The 18,650-nt window shown below is 47.3% G+C and overlaps 1 protein-coding gene and 1 pseudogene across 1 annotated transcript in view; one reads left to right on the plus strand and one right to left on the minus strand.

The window, feature by feature from the left end:
• Positions 1–18,650, plus strand: part of efcab11 (EF-hand calcium binding domain 11) — a 140,918-nt gene that overhangs the window by 112,842 nt on the left and 9,426 nt on the right. The window lies entirely within an intron of this gene.
• On the minus strand, positions 9,282–18,499 carry LOC147109060 (uncharacterized; annotated as a pseudogene).

The following is an 18,650-nucleotide window of genomic DNA, read 5'->3' on the forward strand; positions in this document are numbered from 1 at the left end:
TTAGATCCTCAAAGAACTCCAGCAAATTTGTTAAACATGATTTCCCTTTCATAAAACCATGCTGACTCTGCTTAACTGCATTATGATTTTCCAAATGCCCTGCTACTGCTTCCTTAATGAAGGACTCCAGCATTTTCCCAATGACAGATGTTAGGCTAACTGGTCTACAGTTTCCTGCTTTCTGTCTCCCTCCTTTCTTAAATAGGGATGTTACATTTGCGGTTTTCCAAGCCGCTGGGACCTCTCCAGAGTCCAGGGAATTTTGGTATATTGCAACCAATGCATCCACTATCTCTGCAGCCACCTCTTTTAAGACACTGGGATGCAGGCCATCTGGTCCATGGGACTTGGCGTCTTTTAGTCCCACTATTTTACCAAGTACTTTTTCCTTAGTGATAGATATTGGCCTAGAAATTCAGTGCCCTTAGCGCCGATTTTGCGGCGCTAGAGGGCCTAGCGCTGCAATTGGCGCCGGCGCTTAAATTGCCTGGGGCCCTTCCGCCGCGGTAGACCGGTAGCGCTGCGCCGGCACCGATGACGTCATCGGTGTGCGCAGCGTCCCGGTTGCCATGCCGACGGGCCCCAGCGCCGAAATTCAGTTGCGGCCGCCTCGCCCGTGGCAGCCGCAACTAAGACTCTGGCAACAGAGTCCAACATGTTTTTGCGCCGGCGCATTAAAGGCCCCGCGGCGGCCGGCCGCTTTCCCGCCGGCCGCCTGGCCGCAGCTCCCTCCCCGGACTTCCCCCCCCCCCCCCCGGAACAGAAGCAAGCCCGGCACTTGTCCGAGGTGCCGGGCTCATTTTTAAAAAGATTTTCGCGGGCCGCGGCCGGGTGCAGGCAGCTCCTCCTTAAGGGAAGGAGGAGGCCTGCACTTCCCGAACCTGCCGCACCGCAGCGGGCGCCGCAGCGCCGGAATAGCGCCAAAATTCAGCGCGTTGCGCCAGTTTTCAGGCGCAAACAGCTCTCAGCAGCGCCGGCAGCCGTTTGGGCGCAGAACTATTGAATTTTGGGCCCGACCAGCGCGACTTAGCTCCGGCACTAACTTCCGGCGCTAAAGCCCTGGCTGCGCCAAAACTCAATTTCTAGGCCATTGTCTTTAGTTCCCCCCTCCCTGTGGCCCCTTGATTATCTCTTATTAGGATGTTGTTAGTGTCTTCTACTGTGAAGACAGATACAAAATATTTGTTCAGAGTCTCTGCCATTTCCCTGTTCCCCATTATTAATTCCCCAGTCTCATCCTCTTAAGGTCCAACATTTACTTTAGCTACTCTCTTCCTTTTTATATACCTGTAGAAGCTCTTACTATGTTTTAATATTTCTTGCCAGTTTACTTATAATTCATCTTCTCTCTATTATTTTTTTAGTCATCCTTTGCTGGTTTTTAAAAATTTCCCAATCCTCTGGCCTCCCACCAATCTTGGCAACATTGTATGCCTTCGTTTTCAATTTGATACCATCCTTTACTTCCTTAGTTAGCCATGGATGGTGCTCCCTTCTCCTAAAATCTTTCTCACTGGAATATATTTTTGTTGAGAGTTCTGAAATATCTCCTTAAATGTCCGCCACTGCATTTCAACTGTCTTACCTTTTAATTTATTGTTCCAGCCCACTTTAGCCAGTTCTGCCCTCATGCCATTGTAATTGCCTTTGTTTAAGATCAGGACACTGGTTTGAGATACAACTTTCTCACCCTCCAACTGAATTTGAAATTCAACCATGCTATGATCACTCTTTCCTAGAGGATCTTTTACTATGAGATCCTTTATTAATTCTGTCTCATTACACAGTACCTGCTCCCTGGTTGGTTCCATTACATACTGTTCTAGGAAACCATCCCGAATGCACTCTATGAACTCCTCCTCAAGGCTACTATGGTCAATTTGATTATTACCGTACCTTTTTTACAGGCCTCCACTATTTGTTGATTTATACTCTGTCCAACAGTATTGCTATTGTTTGGGGGCCTGTAGACTACACCCACCAGAGACTTTTACCCCTTATTATTTTTTATCTCCACCCAAACCGATTCTACATCCTGATCTTCTGAACCAATATCACTTCTCACCACTGCACTGATCCCATCCTTTACCAACAAAGCCACCCCACCTCCCTTTCCTTTCTGTCTATCCTTCCGAATTGTCAAATACCCTGGAATATTCAGTTCCCAGCCCTGGTCACCTTGCAACCACGTCTCTGTAATGGCGATCAGATCATACCCATTTGTATCTATTTGTGCCATCAACTCATCTATCTTGTTACGAATGCTGCGTGCATTCAGATATAGAGCTTTTAACTTTGTCTTTTTACCATTTCTCTTTGTTTTGGCCCCATTTTCTGTTGCACTCTTATTTTTAAACATTATGTTGCTTCCTGTCACGCTCTGGTTATTATTTCCCCCATCTCTATCCTGCTCTATTGGCTTCGCATTTCTCATTGACTTTTTTAATTCCCGCTCACCTGGATCCTCCCCCACACTATTTAGTTTAAAGCCCTCTCCGTGTATACATGTGTGTGTGTGAGCTCACACGTGTATTCATGTCAACAAGCACAGAAGAAGTGGTGAGTAGATGTAGTGCAACATGATAAATGATAGCAATATTAACCCTTTAACTTCACCATCTGAACATGTGAAGTAGCAAGCGCTTCCAGTTGTGAATATTAATACAAGTTTTTGTTTAATTATTGAGGTGAAGTGTCTCACTGACTCTTTTAATGGAATGTATCCAAAACGCCTTGGACAGTTGTTGGCCGAGATGGTAACAACAACTTGCATTTATATAGCGCCTTTAACATAAGGAAATATCAGGGCAGGTGACCAAAAGCTTGGTTAAAAAGGTAGGGTTTCAGGAGCGTCTTAAAGGAGGAAAGAGAGGCAGAGAGGCGGCGAAGTTTAGGGAGGGAATTCCAGAGCTGAGGGCCCAGGAAGCTGAAGGCACAATGGAGAGGCGAAGGAATTCGGGGGATGCGCAAGAGGCCAGAATTGGAGGAGCGTAGCGTTCACGGAGGGTTGTAGGGCCGGATGGGTTTACAGAGACAGGGAAGGGTGTCGAGGCCATGGAGGGATTTGAACACGAGGATGAGAATTTTAAATTTGGAATCACGTTCCGTGACGATTCACCTTCAGATGTTGCGCAAACTCCTGCAACCTGTTTCTGCTGCTCCCCAGCTGCACAATCACCGCACGGCTCTGATCCGAAGTGTTCGTCGGCAAACAGCACAGGCAAGGCATCAGAGTTTGATACAGTCCCCAAACGCCACCCCCCTTCCCTCCCCCATCCTCCTGAGCGCTCCTCTTGTGTTATTTTAGACTCATCCAGATGGTCCCACAGTTTAATGGGTTCCATTTCTCAGGTCAGTCAGGAAGAAGCAAGGCAGTGATTAAAATCTCTGAGCGGAGCTGCCTGTAATCCCCACGTGGCTGCCTTCTGCCATAGTAACAGCCTCTTTCACACGCGCTATATAGCATTTCTGCGGTTCTGTCAGTATCCTGTCTTTGGTAGAAGGGAGATTAAGCAGTCAGCCCTCTGTGCGTGTCTACTATGTGAAGATTACCCTCCACAGGGCGGTTTTAATCGAACGGGGTAGTGATATAAAATGCTCGCTTATAATTTGGTCACCTCTTTAATTTGAAGAGTTGGAACGACAGAAAAGAATTCTTTTTTTTTTCCTCCCATTTTTTTTCTCTTCCCTTTTCACTCTCCTCCCCCTTTTCGCTGGAAGGCGCTGGGGTGCAATTCCGTGGGCCCCGGCGGCTGGACCAAGCGGTCATTCCTCACATGCACGCCTGGACACGGATTGCCGGCAGCCCGTGTAATGGTGGAGGGAATCACGGCCGACCCTAAACCTGCCCTCGCCCGACAGCAGCGCCTTACAACTGGGGTCGCCAGATATAAAGAAAGAACGAACTTGCGTTTATATGCTGCCTTCCATGACCTCAGGGTGTCTCAAAGCGCTTCACAGCCAATGAAGTATTTTTTTGAAGTGTTGTAATGTAGGAAATGTGGCAAGATCTCACAAAAACAAAAAGATGTGATAATGACCAGGTAATCTAGTTTTTTTTTTAATGATGTTGGTTGAGGGATGATTATTGTCCAGGACACTGGGTAGACGGGGTGCTCGGTTTAACACCTCATCCGAAAGACGGCACCTCCGACAGTGCAGCACTCCCTCAGTACTGCACTGAGAGCGTCAGCGTACAATTTGTGCTCAAGTCCCTGGAGCAGGACCTGAACCCATGACCTTCTGACTCGGAGGTGAGAGAATGCTGCCCACTGAGCTACGGCGAAGGCTCTAAAACTGATTAGGGACAGGGACTGGAGTGGTGTGGTTTTCTTTTCTCCTCCCCCTTCCCTAGCTCAGGGGTGCCGAGGCCAATTCTAATTTCCCCCCCTGCTACCACCCTGGCTGGGAACGGCTGCTTCAGCACTGAGCCCAGGGCCTTCCCAGGTCGGTATAACCACAACAGGCCAGTGCATTTTGTTCGGTGGGGGGGAGGCCATCGGTGAGGCTGCAGGAAACCACTGTCGCTGAACCGTTTTTAGCAATCCTCCCCGCAACTGAGGCTCATTAACAAAACTGTCAGGTGTGTGGCTGTCGGCCATTTCCTATTAACACACTGGCACTTTAAGTGAATGTTCGAAGTGTGCCAGGTCTGATAGAAATGCAGCTGCAGAGACTGAAAATGATCTGGATATGATTTGATGGATTTGCTCCTTGTAGTTAGCTGTTTTGAGTCATTTTGCTTTGGAATCACAGTTCTTTTTTGGCCATAAATACTAGGTGAAGGGTAGGGGAGGGGCGGGGGGGACGAGTGCCCACTTAGCGGATATTAATGGGCGGAAAGCCGTGCAGGCCGCGAATCGCATACACCGACCTCAGTGCTCAAATTCCAGACAGTGTATTCAATTCAATTCAATTCAATTTTATTTGCCATATGTAACCAGTACAAGTACAAGTACAATGGAATGTTTACTCCCCGTAGGGACACGTCAGCTATTCTTACAGCGCCGTGTTCAGAAAGTCAGTTCAATGGCATCCAGTGGCAGTGGGAGCACGATGTCCCTCAGCCGCTCCGTCCTCCTCGTCACCGCGGCCTCCTCCTCACCGTTGCCGGCTCCACGTGTGGTGGCCTGCTTCTCCCGCTCACGATCTGACCTCTGGCCACCATGCCCGGCTCTCCCTCCTCCCAGTCGGACTGCGAGCTTCCCGCCATGGAGCTGCCGGCCGACGTGCTGCAGCGGGTCGTCATGGCTGCTGCTGCTGCTCGTGGCGCTGCGCTGCCTCCGCCCGACTCGCCGAACACATCGTCGGGATGTGAATGCTCCGGTCGCCGCGGCCTCCTCATCACCGTCGCTGGCTCCACGGTCCGACGGCCCGGGGTCTGTATTGCTTATGTTACTGGACCAGTAACCCAGAGACCTGGACTAATAATCCAGAGAACATGAGTTCAATCGCACCAGGGCAGTTAGAGAAACTGAATTCTGTTTGGAAAAAATTCTGGAAAGATAAAGCTGGTGTCAGTAGAAAGTGACCGTGAAGCTGTCGGATTGTCATTTAAAAACCCCCCAAGTGCTTTACTAATATCCTTTAGGGAAAGGAAGCCTGCCATTCTTACCGGGTCCTGCCGATCTGTGACTTCACATCCCCACACCAATGTGGTTAACTCTTAACTGTCCTCTGAAGTGGCCCAGCAAGAAGTATCACCTGCTTCTCAAAGCAACTAGGGATGGGCAATAAATGCCGGCCTTGCCAGCGACGCCCACACATCCCGAGAATTAATTTTTTTCTAATGCGCTCCCAGTGCATGAAGCCCAGCTCCTGGAGTTAACTCGTAAAATTTACCTCACCAAGAATTCAAAGTTAATTTTCTGTCAGTGGTAATATTACCATTAGGTAAAAATGTATACCTGTATCAGAAGTTTTTTGGGGGGGTAATTCAGGAACTAAGGGGTAGATTTTCCCGAACCTGTCAGGAAGAAGGCGGGACTTCCACTTTCGGGTTTTTGACCCGCCTACTTCGACGTCCGGCCAATCCGCGTGATTTTCCCTTGATTGACCTTGTTGAGCCCACCCAGCGGGCTCAGCAGGCCAATTAAGGGCCACCCGGCAACAGGTGACGTCACAGACTGCAATTTCATCTGTCAAGAATTTTTGACAGATGAAATATCAGTGTTTCACAGCTGTTTGAAGCTGTCAAACACTGACAGTCTGAGTTCTGACATGAGTCATTCTGCACAGACTCAGTTAGAACTCTTACCGGCACTGAAAGCTGAAGGCTGTCACTTTTCACAGATCGCAGCCGTTCAGCTTTAAGTACCGGCTGAGTGATGCGCTCCCGACGGCTACAGGAAGAAAGGCTGTGAAGGTAAGTACAGGTAAGTAAAAGTTCTTTACACACTTTAGACACACCAAACACACTTACCTTTACACTCATGCACCCATCACTCACCTGAGCGCCAACATCGCGACCCCTCCAACTCCTTCAACCCGACGGCCCGCCTGCTCTAACCTGGCGTGGTTTGGAGCCGTCGGAAAACCCACACGAAACCCCTCAAAATAGGGATTAGGCTAAAAACTGCCTGTTAACTACCTGTTAACAGGCAGTTATTTGGCACTAATCCCTTCCCGCCTGGTTTTGGCGGGTCCCAGTGCGGGGTGGGTACCCGCCGCCCCTGAAACTTACGTGGGGCGGGGTTTTGGGCGGGATGGTGTCGGGACCCCCAAATTCGGGATTTTCCTCCCCACACGCCTGAAACCCCGCCTGACGGCTCCACAAAAATCTAGCCCTAAGTTTTTGACAAGTCATTCGAACGGTAGACAGAACAAGCGCTCAGTAAAGTCAGTGTCAACCATGGCTCAGTGGGTAGCTCCCTGGCCTCTGCGTCAGAAGGTTGCGGGTTCAAGTCCCACTCCAGGGACCTGAGCGCAAACATCCAGGCTGATGCTCCAAGTGCGGTTACTGCGGGAGCGCTTCTTTCGGATGGGACGTTAAGCCGAGACCTCGTCTGTCATCTCAGGTGGGCGTAAAAGATCCCGAGGCACTATTTCGAAGAATAGCAGAGGAGTTCTCCCTGGTGTCCTGGGCCAATATTTATTCCCCCCAAACAACATCACTAAAACATGATCAGGCCATTTATCACATCGCTGTTTGTGGGAGCAAATTGGCTGCTGCGTTTCCTACACCACAACAGTGACTACGCTTCCAAAAAAAAGTACCTCATTGGCTGTGAAGCGCTTTGGGAAGTCCCGAGGTTGTGAAAGGCGCTACATAAATGCAAGTCTTTTTCCTTTGCAGGCTGTGAAGCTGCAAGTCATGGTGTGGAGATGCCGGAGTTGGGACTGGGGTGGACAAATGTAAGAAGTCACACAACACCAGGTTATAGTCCAACAGCTTTATGTGAAATCACAAGCTTTCGGAGCGCTGCTCCTTTGTCAGGTGAAGTGGAGAGATGCATAAAGACACAGCTTATATAGTCAGAGAATAATGCCAGATGATTACAGGTAATCTTTCTAACTGCCATTTATCACACCTCGGCAGAGAGATAATCACAGCAATCAAAGGTGTGAATGGTGTCCAAACAGGTCAGTCAGGAAAACATTACATCAAAGAACAATGAGGTGGGGTCACAAGGGGTCAAATATTGCAGATGCTGGGGTCTGTATGAAAAACAAAAAAACAGACAAAAAACATTTTTTTTTTGCTGGAAATCACAGCAGGTCCGGCCGCATCTGTGTAGAGAGAACAAGCCAATGTCGACTCGAGTCTGGATGACCCTGCGTCAGGTGGGGTTACATGTAGCGTGACATGAACCCAAGATCTCGGTTGAGGCCGTCCTCATGGGTGCGGAACTTGGCTATCAGTTTCTGCTCGACGATTTTGCGTTGTCGTCAACACTTCACAAACAATAGTGGTTCCTTCGGTAGGTGCAGGGCCTCAGACCAGCCCTTGGAAGCTTTGAGGCCGCATTTGCACTGGCTTTAGTTATTCACGACCCATCCAGTGAATGCAATGGCCTCTTTATAATCTTGACCGCCTCTTTATTAGAGCTTTGAGTTTACTGAGACCCTTTGAGTATTTACCCTGGCCAAGGGGGAGAAAAAAAATCCCTGCATGTCTTAACAAGTTTGCTGTTCAATTAGCAGCTTTCCCAGCAAATGAAAATAAGTCTTTTATTACTTCCTTGGATAGTGGATCATCTCTGCGTAAAAAGTTCAATTGCCTGTTCGCGATATGCCGAAATCCCTCAACTGCTGTGAAATGCACTAAGTAGCTTATAACCCTCGATGCATACTGTACTGCTGAGTTCGTTTGTCTCATGCCTTTTACACTTCACCGGATTTTTTCCCAGTGTTTCCAGGATAACAAACAGAGAAGCCTCTTTGAGATTGCTGTAGCTACTGGTTCTATCCCGTATCTCCACAGGATTCTCTCTGAAATTGTTATCCTGAAATCCCTCCATGGCCTCTCCTCCCCCCCCCCCCCCACCCCTCCCTATCTCTCTAACCTTCTCCAGCCCTACAAACCTCCCAGATATCTGCGCTCCTCCAACTCCGGCCGCTTGCGCATCCCCGACTTTCATCGCTGCACCATTGGCGGCCGTGCTTTCAGCTGCCGGGACCCGAATCTCTGGGATTCCCTCCCTAAACCTCTCCGCCTCTCTACCTCTCTGTCTCCTGCTTCAACTGGCTCCTCAAACCTTCCTCTTTGACCAAGCTTTTGGCCGCCTGTCCCGATATCTCCTTATGTGGCTCGGTGTCTAATTGTGTTTGATAATCGCTCCTGTGAAGCGCCTTGGGACGTTTTACTAGGTTAAAGGCGCTATATAAATGCACATTGATGTTGTTGTCTTTGAGATTGGTGTAATAACACCACTCTTGTCTTGGCCTTTAACTGCCAAAGAAGTTTATCAAGCAGTAACAGAACAAACGAAGAATAGCACAACCATATTTATATTTCTCCATTAAAAATCTTACCTCTGCATGCACAGTCATGCCTTCGTCACACTTCTTGTGCCAAGGTTTTTCCATTATAAATTCCTTTATCCCGATTTATAATGGGAAACACCTCTGTGACCTTGTCACCCTGCCCAATCTGGCTATTGGGTTTCCACAATTCCTCAAAAAGTTTTCTGGAGTTTTTTTTCATCCGCCATTTTTCCGCTGGGTGACTACATTTTTTTTTAAAGTTCACCCAAAGTACAAAATTCGCCAAGTTACATATTTCTCAATAACATGAAGACATTTATTCACGGCGTCGTCTTTTCTGTCTCTTAATAGCTTCATTACAGTTTTTGCTTGAAGGCCTCAGCTTCTCCCAAAAGCTTGAGCTTATAATTGACATTTTTGCTCAGAGCTGTGCCAGTGTGAACAGAATTTAGATTGTGCGTCCTGACCACGTGCAGCATACCTAATTCCCCAGGATGCATCAGGCTTGTTCAGTCGCCTATCCCATGTTTCTTTAGCCTCTAGCACTTCCTGCGCCAAAAGTTTTTCAATATTATTTGAAGAAAAGCTTTGGGACAGTTTTTCTAAAAATGCATTCATATTGAGTGTTTGTTTTTTTTTTCCAAAAGAAGAGAGGCTGCACGTGGCTCTATCTGTATGCACGAGAGAGAGAGAAAAATGACAGTATTCTGAGTACACACCATTTGTAGCACTTGTTTTGTGTTCTTTCATCTTTAGAATGTGAAAGCGAGAGAGAGGGTGAGGGAAGACTTGAGTATAAAGCATGCAATTCTACCTCAGTCTTCATAAACTTCAATTTGGAAGCCAACTTCCCCGTACCTTGTTGACAGTTAGAAAAGGCCAGTGCTAATTGCCTACACCTGTGATACAGAGGGAGGGAAAGATACAAATACACAGATAGGCAGATTCTTTCCTCATTCTAATTTGATTACCTTTTTAAAAAAAATTATAAGCACTTCATCGCAATCGCGGGACATTCCAAAGCACTTTACATCCAATGAATTACTTTTCAATTGCGTTGTTATTGAGCAAATGCGGCCGCCAATTTGCACACAGTGAGAGCGATGAATGACCAAACTATTTCCAACGGTGTTAGCCATTTGCTTTTTCTTCCCCCAACACAAACTCCGTAACCTCGCCACTGATTCCGTTCCCCTACCCAGCCACTGTCTGACGCTGAACCAGACTGTTGGCAACCTCGGCATCCGATTTTACCCTGAACTGAGCTTCTGACCCCATATCCACTCCATCACTACGACCACCTACCTCCACCTCTGTCACATCGGCTGTCTCCACCCCTGCCTCAGCACATTTGCTGCTGAACCCCTCGTCCATGCTTTTGTTACTTCCAGACTCAACTATTCGACTATGCCGGTCTCCCATCTTCCACTCAACATAAACTTCAGCTCATCGACAGCTCTGCTGCCCATAGCCGAAGTCGCACCGAGCCATGACCTACATTGGCTCCCAGTGCCCCAACCCTTTAAATTTAAAATGATCATCCTTGTGTTCAAATCCCTCCATGTCCTCGCCCCCTCCCTAGCTCTGTAACCTTCTCCATCCCTACAGCCCTCCAAGAGCTCTGCATTCCTTTAAGTACGGCCTTTTGTGAATCCCTCACTTCCTTCGCCCCACCATTGGCGGCCGTGCCTTCAGCAGTCTAGGCCCTAAGCTCTAAAATTCCCTCCGTAAGCATCTCCATCTCTATATCTCTCCTCCTTTAAGATGCTCCTGAAAACCTACTTCTTTGACCAAGTTTTAATTACCCTCTTCTAATAACCCCTTCTTGTGGTGAAGCACCTGGGGCTATTGTTGTTAGTTGAGGGGAGGAATCTTGACCAAGACACCAGGAGAACTCCTCTACTCATCTTCAAATAGTGCATTTAATAAGATGCCACATAAAAGGTTACTACATAAGAGCTCACAGGGTTGGGGGTAATATATTAGCATGGATAGGGGATTGGCTAACTAACAGAAAGCAGAGAGTCGGGATAAATGGGTCATTTTCAGGTTGGCAAACTATAGTGGGGTGCCACAGGGATCAGTGCTGGGGCCTCAACTATTTACAATCTATATTAATGACTTGGATGAAGGGACTGAGTGTAATGTAGCCAAATTTGCTGATGATACAAAGATAGATGGGAAAGCAAATTGTGTGGAGGATGCAAAGAATCTCCAAAGGGATATAGATAGGCTAAGTGAGCGGGCAAAAATCTGGCAGATGGAGTTTAATGTGGGAAAATGCGAGGTCATCCACTTTGGTAGGAAAAATAAAAAAGCACATTATTATTTAAATGGGGAGAGATTACAAAATGCTGAGGTACAGAGGGATCTGGGGGTCCTAGTTCATGAATCACAAAAAGTTAGCATGCAGGTACAGCAAGTAATTAGGAAGGCAAATGGAGTGTTGGCCTTTATTGCAAAGGGAATGGAGTATAAAAGTAGGGAAGTCCTGTTACAACTGTACAGGACGTTGGTGAGACCACACCTGGAGTACTGCGTACAGTTTTGTCTCCTTATTTATTTAAGGAGGGATATACTTGCATTGGAGGCAGTTCAGAGAAGGTTCACGAGGTTGATTCCGGAGATGAAGGGGTTGTCTTATGAAGAAAGGTTGAGCAGGTTGGGCCTATACTCATTGGAGTTTAGAAAAATGAGAGGGGATCTTATTGAAACATACAAGATTCTGAAGGGGCTTGACAGGGTAAATGAAGAGAGAATGTTTTCCCTCATGGGGGAATCTAGAACTAGGGGGCATAATTTCAGAATAAGGGGGCACCCTTTTAAATCGGATATGAGGAGGAATTTCTTCTCTCAGAGGGTTGTGAATCTTTGGAATTCTCTGCCCCAGAGAGCTGTGGAGGCCGGGTCATTGAATATATTTAAGGTGGAGATAGACAGATTTTTGAAAGGTAAGGGAGTCAAGGGTTATGGGAAGCGGGCAGGGAAGTGGAGTTGAGGCCAAGATCAGATCAGCCATGACCTCATTGAATGGCGAAGCAGGCTCGAGGGGCCAAATGACCGACTCCTGCTCCTTGTCTTATGTTCTTATGTTCAATGTAAGTGCGGGTTTTCAGCTGCCGAGTCCTGAAGCTCTGGAACTCCCTCCCTAAACCTCTCCGCCTCTCCACCTCTCTCTCCTCCTTTAAGGCGCTCCTCAAACCTACCTCTTTGACCAAGCTTTTGGTCACCTGTCCTGATATCTCCTTCTGTGGCTCGGTGTCAATATTTTCATTAGTAACGCTCTGGTTAAGCGCCTTGGGACGTTCTGCTACGTTAAAGGCGCTATATAAATGCAAGTTGATATTGTTGATTCTAAAATGCCCATCTACCCAATGACTGAGATCCTCCATCTTCTGTGCAAGTACCTTCTTAACACCGTTAGGAGCGCATAAGATTGAAATGTCTAGTGCCAACTAAAGACACTTTACCGAACATAAAACAACTTAGAATGTGTACTCAGGTCCTGGAGTGGGGCTTGAACCTCCAGCCTTCTGACTCAGAGATCCAATACTTTTGTTTGGTTGAATCCAAATGAACAACCAATCGCCGCGACAACCCACTTTGAAGGAGATGATGCTTTTGAATGATTTGTCCATTTTAGGCACCCAGTGCCAGCATCAAGCACGCCCAGGTCAGGTATCACACAGAGCCAAGGTCCCTCAACTCTACCCCAACAACGTACCTCAACTTGAACGTCGCTGCACCAATGCTGAATTGGAGATGTACCTGAAGGAAGAAAATTTGCAGGGCTACGGGGAAAGGGAGGGGGGAGTGGGACGAGCTGAAGTGCTCTTGCAGAGAGCCGGCATGGGCTCGAAGGGCCGAATGGCCTGCTTCTGTGCTGTAGCCAACAGCTGCAGGACTTTTTTTTTTTAACTGCAGATATTTTTGGCTTCTGCGTTTCAGACTGCTTTAGCAAGCGAGCTTCACTCCCTACGTCCCAGAGAGCATTTTTTACTTATCTAGATGTCTCGTTAATTTCCTCGTGCACCCAGGGAATGAACAGAGAGTCCTCTTCAGTTTAATCCAGCTGCTGGTTTATCATATGTCATAACGCGATCCTCCTTGTGGCGGGTAATAGAATCGTAGAATCATAGAAAGTTACAGCACGGAAGGAGGCCATTTCGGCCCATCGTGTCCACACCGGCCAACAAAGAGCTATCCAGCCTAATCCCACTTCCCAGCTCTAGGTCCGTAGCCCTGCAGGTTACAGCATCCCAAGTGCACACCCAGGTACTTTTTAAATGTGATGAGGGTTCCTGCCTCTACCACCCTTTCATGTCAGGGCAAGGCTGGTTCTGGACCCAAGTGCAGACAGACGAGGCGAGAAACAGGTATGCAGTCTTAAATAAAAGTACTTTACTAGAATAACACAGGTGAACAGTTACAAACATAGGAGCTCAAGACAAGCTACCACTAGGCAAACAGCTTGTCAAGACTGAGCTCAAGACAAGCTACCACAGGCAAATGGCTTGTCAAGATAGGAACAAGACAAGCTACCACTAGGCAACTGGCTTGTCAAGACTGAGCTCAAGACAAGCTACCACAGGGCAACCGGCTTGTCAAGACTGAGCACCTTGTCAAGACTGAGCACAGAGGGAAGAAACCACAGAACTTAAATACAAGCAAAAACAGGTGAAACCAATAAACCCGATAAAAGGCAGTTAAGTAATAAATACAGGAGAAACTAGTAACAATTAACAAAGGAAAACAAACAAGTGAAGGTGCCATCTAGGGGTTACTGAAGGAACTGACCGGCACCCTCACATTTCAGGTAGTGAGTTCCAGACCCCCACCACCCTCTGGGTGAAGAAATTTCCCCTCAAATCCCCTCTAAACCTTCCACCGATTACTTTAAATCTGTGCCCCCTGGTTTTTGACCCCTCTGCTAAGGGAAATAGGTCCTTTCTATCCATTTTTTATCTAGGCCCCTCATAATTTTATACACCTCAATAAGGTCTCCCTTCAGCCTGCTCTGTTCCAAGGAAAACAGACCCAGCCTATCCAGTCTTTCCTCATAGCTAAGATTCTCTACTCCCGGCAACATCCTTGTAAATTTCCTCTGTACCCTCTCTAGTGCAATCACATCTTTCCTGAAATGTGGCGACCAGAACTGCATGCAGTACTCTAGCTGAGGCCTAGCTAGTGTCTTATACATTTGAAGCATAAACCCCCTGCTCTTGTATTCTATGCCACTGCTAATAAAGGCAAGCATTCCGTATGCCTTCTTAACCACCTTATCTACCTGGCCTGCTACCTTCAGGGATTGGTGGACATGCATTCCAAAGCCCCTTTCTTCCTCTACACTACTCAGTGTCCTACCATTTAATGTGTATTCCCTTTCCTTGTTAGCCCTCCCCAAATGCATTCCCTCACACTTCTCCGGATTGAATTCCATTTGCCACTGTTCTGCCCACCTGACCAATTTATTGATATCTTCCTGCAGTCTACAGCTTCCTTCTTCAGTACCAACCACACAGCCGATTTTAGTATCATCTGTAAGCTTCTTAATCATACCCCCTATATTCAAGTCTAGATCATTGATATATACCACAAAAAGCAAGGGACCTAGTACTGAGCCCTGCGGAACCGCACTGGAAACAGCCTTCCAGTCACAAAAACACCCATCAACCATTACCCTCTGCTTCCTGTCTCTGAGCAAGTTTTGAATCCAACTTGACACTTTGCCCTGGATCCCATGGGCTTTTAACTTTGTGACCAGTCTGCCATGTGGAACCTTATCAAAAGCCTTGCTAAAGTCACTATAGTGTGGAGATGCCGGAGTTGGACTGGGGTGGACAAATGTAAGAAATCACACAACACCAGGTTATAGTCCAACAGCTTTATTTGAAATCACAAGCTTTCGGAGCGCTGCTCCTTCTTCAGGTGAAGTGGAGAAATGCATAAAGACACAGCTTATATAGTCAGAGAATCATGTCACTATACACTACATCAAATGCACTACCCTCATCTACCCTCCTTGTTACCTCCTCAAAAAATTCAATCAAGTTTGTCAGACACGACCTTCCCTTAACAAATCCGTGCTGACTATCCTTGATTAATCCGTGTCTTTCTAAATGAAGATATACCCTGTCCTTCAGAATTCTTTCCAATAATTTTCCCACCACCGAGGTTAGGCTGACTGGCCTGTCTATCATTTTCTCCCTTTTTAAACAAGGGCACCACATTAGGTGTCCTCCAGTCCTCCAGCACCACACCTGAAGCCAGAGAGGATTGGAAAATGATGGTCAGGGCCTCTCCTATTTCCTCTTTTGCTTCGCTTAACAGCCTGGGATACATTTCATCCGGGCCTGGCGATTTATCAACTTTTACAGCTGCTAAACCCCTTAATACTTCCTCTCTCACTATGTTTATTTCATCTAATATTGTACACTACTCCCCCCTGATAGCAATGTCTGCTTCGCCCCTCTCCTTTGCGAAAACAGACGTGAAGTATTCATTAAGAACCCTACCGACGTCTCCCGCCTCCACACACAGATTACCCTCATGATCTCTAATAGGCCCTACCTTTTCATTAGTTCTCCTCTTACTCTTAATATATTTATAAAACATCTTTGGGTTTTCCTTGATTTTACTTGCCAAGAATTTTTCATGCTCTGTCTTTGCTTTCCTAATATCATTTTTAGTTGCACTCTTGCACTTTCTGTACTCCTCTAAAGATTCTGCAGTATTTAGCCCTCGGTATCTGTCATACGCCTCCCTTTTTTTCTTTATCCTACCCTGTATGTCCCTAGACATCCAGGGGGCTCTAGATTTGTTAGTCCCACCTTTTTTCTTTAAGGGTACATATTTGGTCTGAACCCTCCGGATCTCCCCCTTGAATGCCTCCCACTGCTCTGACACTGATTTACCTTCAAGTAGCTGTTTCCAGTCCACTATGGCTAAATCCCCTCTGAGCTTGGCAAAATTTGCTTTTCCCCAATTTAGAATTTTTATTCCTGGTCTATCCTTGTCCTTTTCCATAACTACCTTAAATCTAACAGAATTATGGTCACTAGCATCAAAATGCTCCCCCACTGATACGCCTTCTACCTGCCCAGCTTCATTCCCTAAAATTAAGTCCAGAACCGCCCCCTCCCTTGTTGGGCTTGCTACATACTGGCTAAAATAGTTCTCCTGGATGCATTTTAGGAATTCCACACCCTCTATACCCTTCACACTAATTTTATCCCAGTTAATATTGGGGTAATTGAAATCTCCTACTATTACTGCCCTATAGTTTTTGCACTTCTCAGAAATTTGTCTATGTATTTGCTTTCCTATCTCCCTCTCACTGTTTGGGTGTCTATAGTACACTACCAGCAGTGTGAGCCCCTTTTTTGTTTTTCAATTCGACCCATATGGCCTCGTTTGATTATCCCTCCTCACAGCTGTAATAGTTTCTTTAATCAATACCGCGAACACCCCCCACTCCCTTTTTACCTCCCTCTCTATCCTGTCTGAAAATCCTGTAACCAGGAATGTTGAGCTGCCATACCTGTCCCTCTTTCAGCCACGTCTCTGTAATAGCTATAATATCATAGTCCCAAATATCTACCTGTGCCCTCAGCTCATCTGCCTTGTTCGCTATACTCCTTGCATTGAAGTATATACCATTGAGTACAGGCAAACCTCCTTGTTGACTACTATCTAGCCCTTGATTCCTCTGTCCTTCCAATTTACTTTCTATGTTTATGTTTTCCAATTCCAGTTTTTCTTCCCTCCCTACTGACTCTATTCTTAGGTTCCCATCCCCCTGCAAAGCTAGTTTAAACCCTCCCCAACAGCACTTGCAAATCCCCCCCGCGAGGATATTGGTCCCAGCTCTGTTGAGGTGCAACCCGTCCGTCTTGCATGGGTCCCACCTCCCCCAGAAACGGTCCCAATGCCTCAGGAATCTAAAGCCCTTCCTCCTGCACCATCCTTCAAGCCACGCATTCATCTGCTCTATCCTCCTATTTCTGGACTCACTAGCACGTGGCACCGGGAGTAATCCAGAGATTACTACCTTTGAGGTCCTGTTTTTTAATCTGACTCCTAGCTCCCTAAACTTTGCCTGCAGGACCTCATCCCTCTTTCTACCTATTTCATTGGTACCGATATGGACCACGACATCTGGCTGTTCACCCTCTCCCCCCAGAAGGCTCTGCAGCCGTTCAGTGACATCTTTGACCCTGGCACCAGGGAGGCAACATACCATCCTGGAGTCACATCTGCGGCCGCAGAAACGCCTGTCTGCTCCCCTCACTATTGAATCCCCTACCACTATTGCTCTTCCGCTATTTTTCCTCCCCCACTGTGCAGCGGAGCCACCCGTGGTGCCGAGGATTTGGCTCTGACTGCACTCCTCAGAGGGACCATCGCCCCCACCAGTACTCAGAATAGAACACTGGTTGGTGAGCGAGATGCCCTCTGGGGCCTCCTGCACTGCCTGCCTGGTCTTCTTCTGTCTGGTGGTCACCCACTTGCTCTCTGTCCGCACTCTCTCTTAGACTGCGGGGGTGACCACCTCACTAAACGTGCTGGCCACGTAGTTCTCAGCCTCGCGGATGCACCACAGTGACTCCAGTCGCCGCTCAAGCTCCGTAAACCGTTGCCCGAGTCATTGCAGCTGCTGACACTTACTGCACATGTAGTCATACATGCAACGCGAAGCATCCGTGACTTTCCACATGCCACAGGATGTGCACTCCGCTGCCCTGGCATTCCTGTCATCCCTTTATCTAACAGACTATTTAAAAAACTAAGTGCTAACCTTTATTTAAAGACTAAGAACTAACTTAACAGAATAAGCTTTAAACTTAAAAAAAAAACTCACCCACTACTCACCAATCAGCTGCTTCCCTTGTGCCGATGTCACTTTTAATCTCGGACGTCACTTTCGAATGCTGCCTGTTTCGGTCCGCTCTCGCTGCTGCTTCCAATAGCTCGGTCTGGGCCTTGAGCCTCGGGCTTTATTTCCTCGCTCCTCCTTCGCCTGCTCCCTCACAGGTCGGTCCGCTCTCATTGCTGCTCCCAATAGCTCGGTCTGGGCCTCGAGCCTCGGGCTTTATTTCCTCGCTCCTCCTTCGCCTGCTCCCTCACAGGTCGGCCCGCTCTCGCTGCTGCTCCCAATCTCAGGGTCACACGTGCAGTGTTTACTTACCCGTCACGTTGTGTTGTCCACCCGAGGAGTTCAGCTGTCCCAGGCCCTAAGCTCTGTGGGATTCCCTCCCGAAACCTCTCTGCCTCACCACCTCTCTCTCCTCTAAGATGCTTCTTAAATCCTACCTCTTTGACCAAGTCTGTATATTTCCTTATGTGTCTCGGTGTCAAATTTTGCCTGATTACGCTCCTGTGAAGCGCCTTGGGATGTTTTACTGCATTAAAGGCGCTATGTAAATGCAAGTTGTTGCTGTTGTTGTCACTCACCTGCCCTTCTTATGAATCCTAGAGCACCACCAAGTACTTACTTGAGAGCATTCACCCCCACTGCTATCAGCAGCCTTGTCCAAAAATGGGAAAAAAGATGTTTATTAAAGAAGTACTCCATCGTGCTTCTGCTAAAAATACTCAAAATGTAATAAATTATGCATGACATCCCACCCGTAGCACATTTTGTGCATAACCCTTAAGGAACATCTGTGCTTTGTTTCCAAAGAGTCATTTCCATTTTGTGTAATTCAAGGATCTGCCAGTTTCCC

This window comes from Somniosus microcephalus, chromosome 12 (assembly GCF_052327205.1).
Source record: "Somniosus microcephalus isolate GS21.2 chromosome 12, FLI_Smic_1.0, whole genome shotgun sequence".
Classification (NCBI taxonomy): Eukaryota; Metazoa; Chordata; class Chondrichthyes; order Squaliformes; family Somniosidae; genus Somniosus; species Somniosus microcephalus.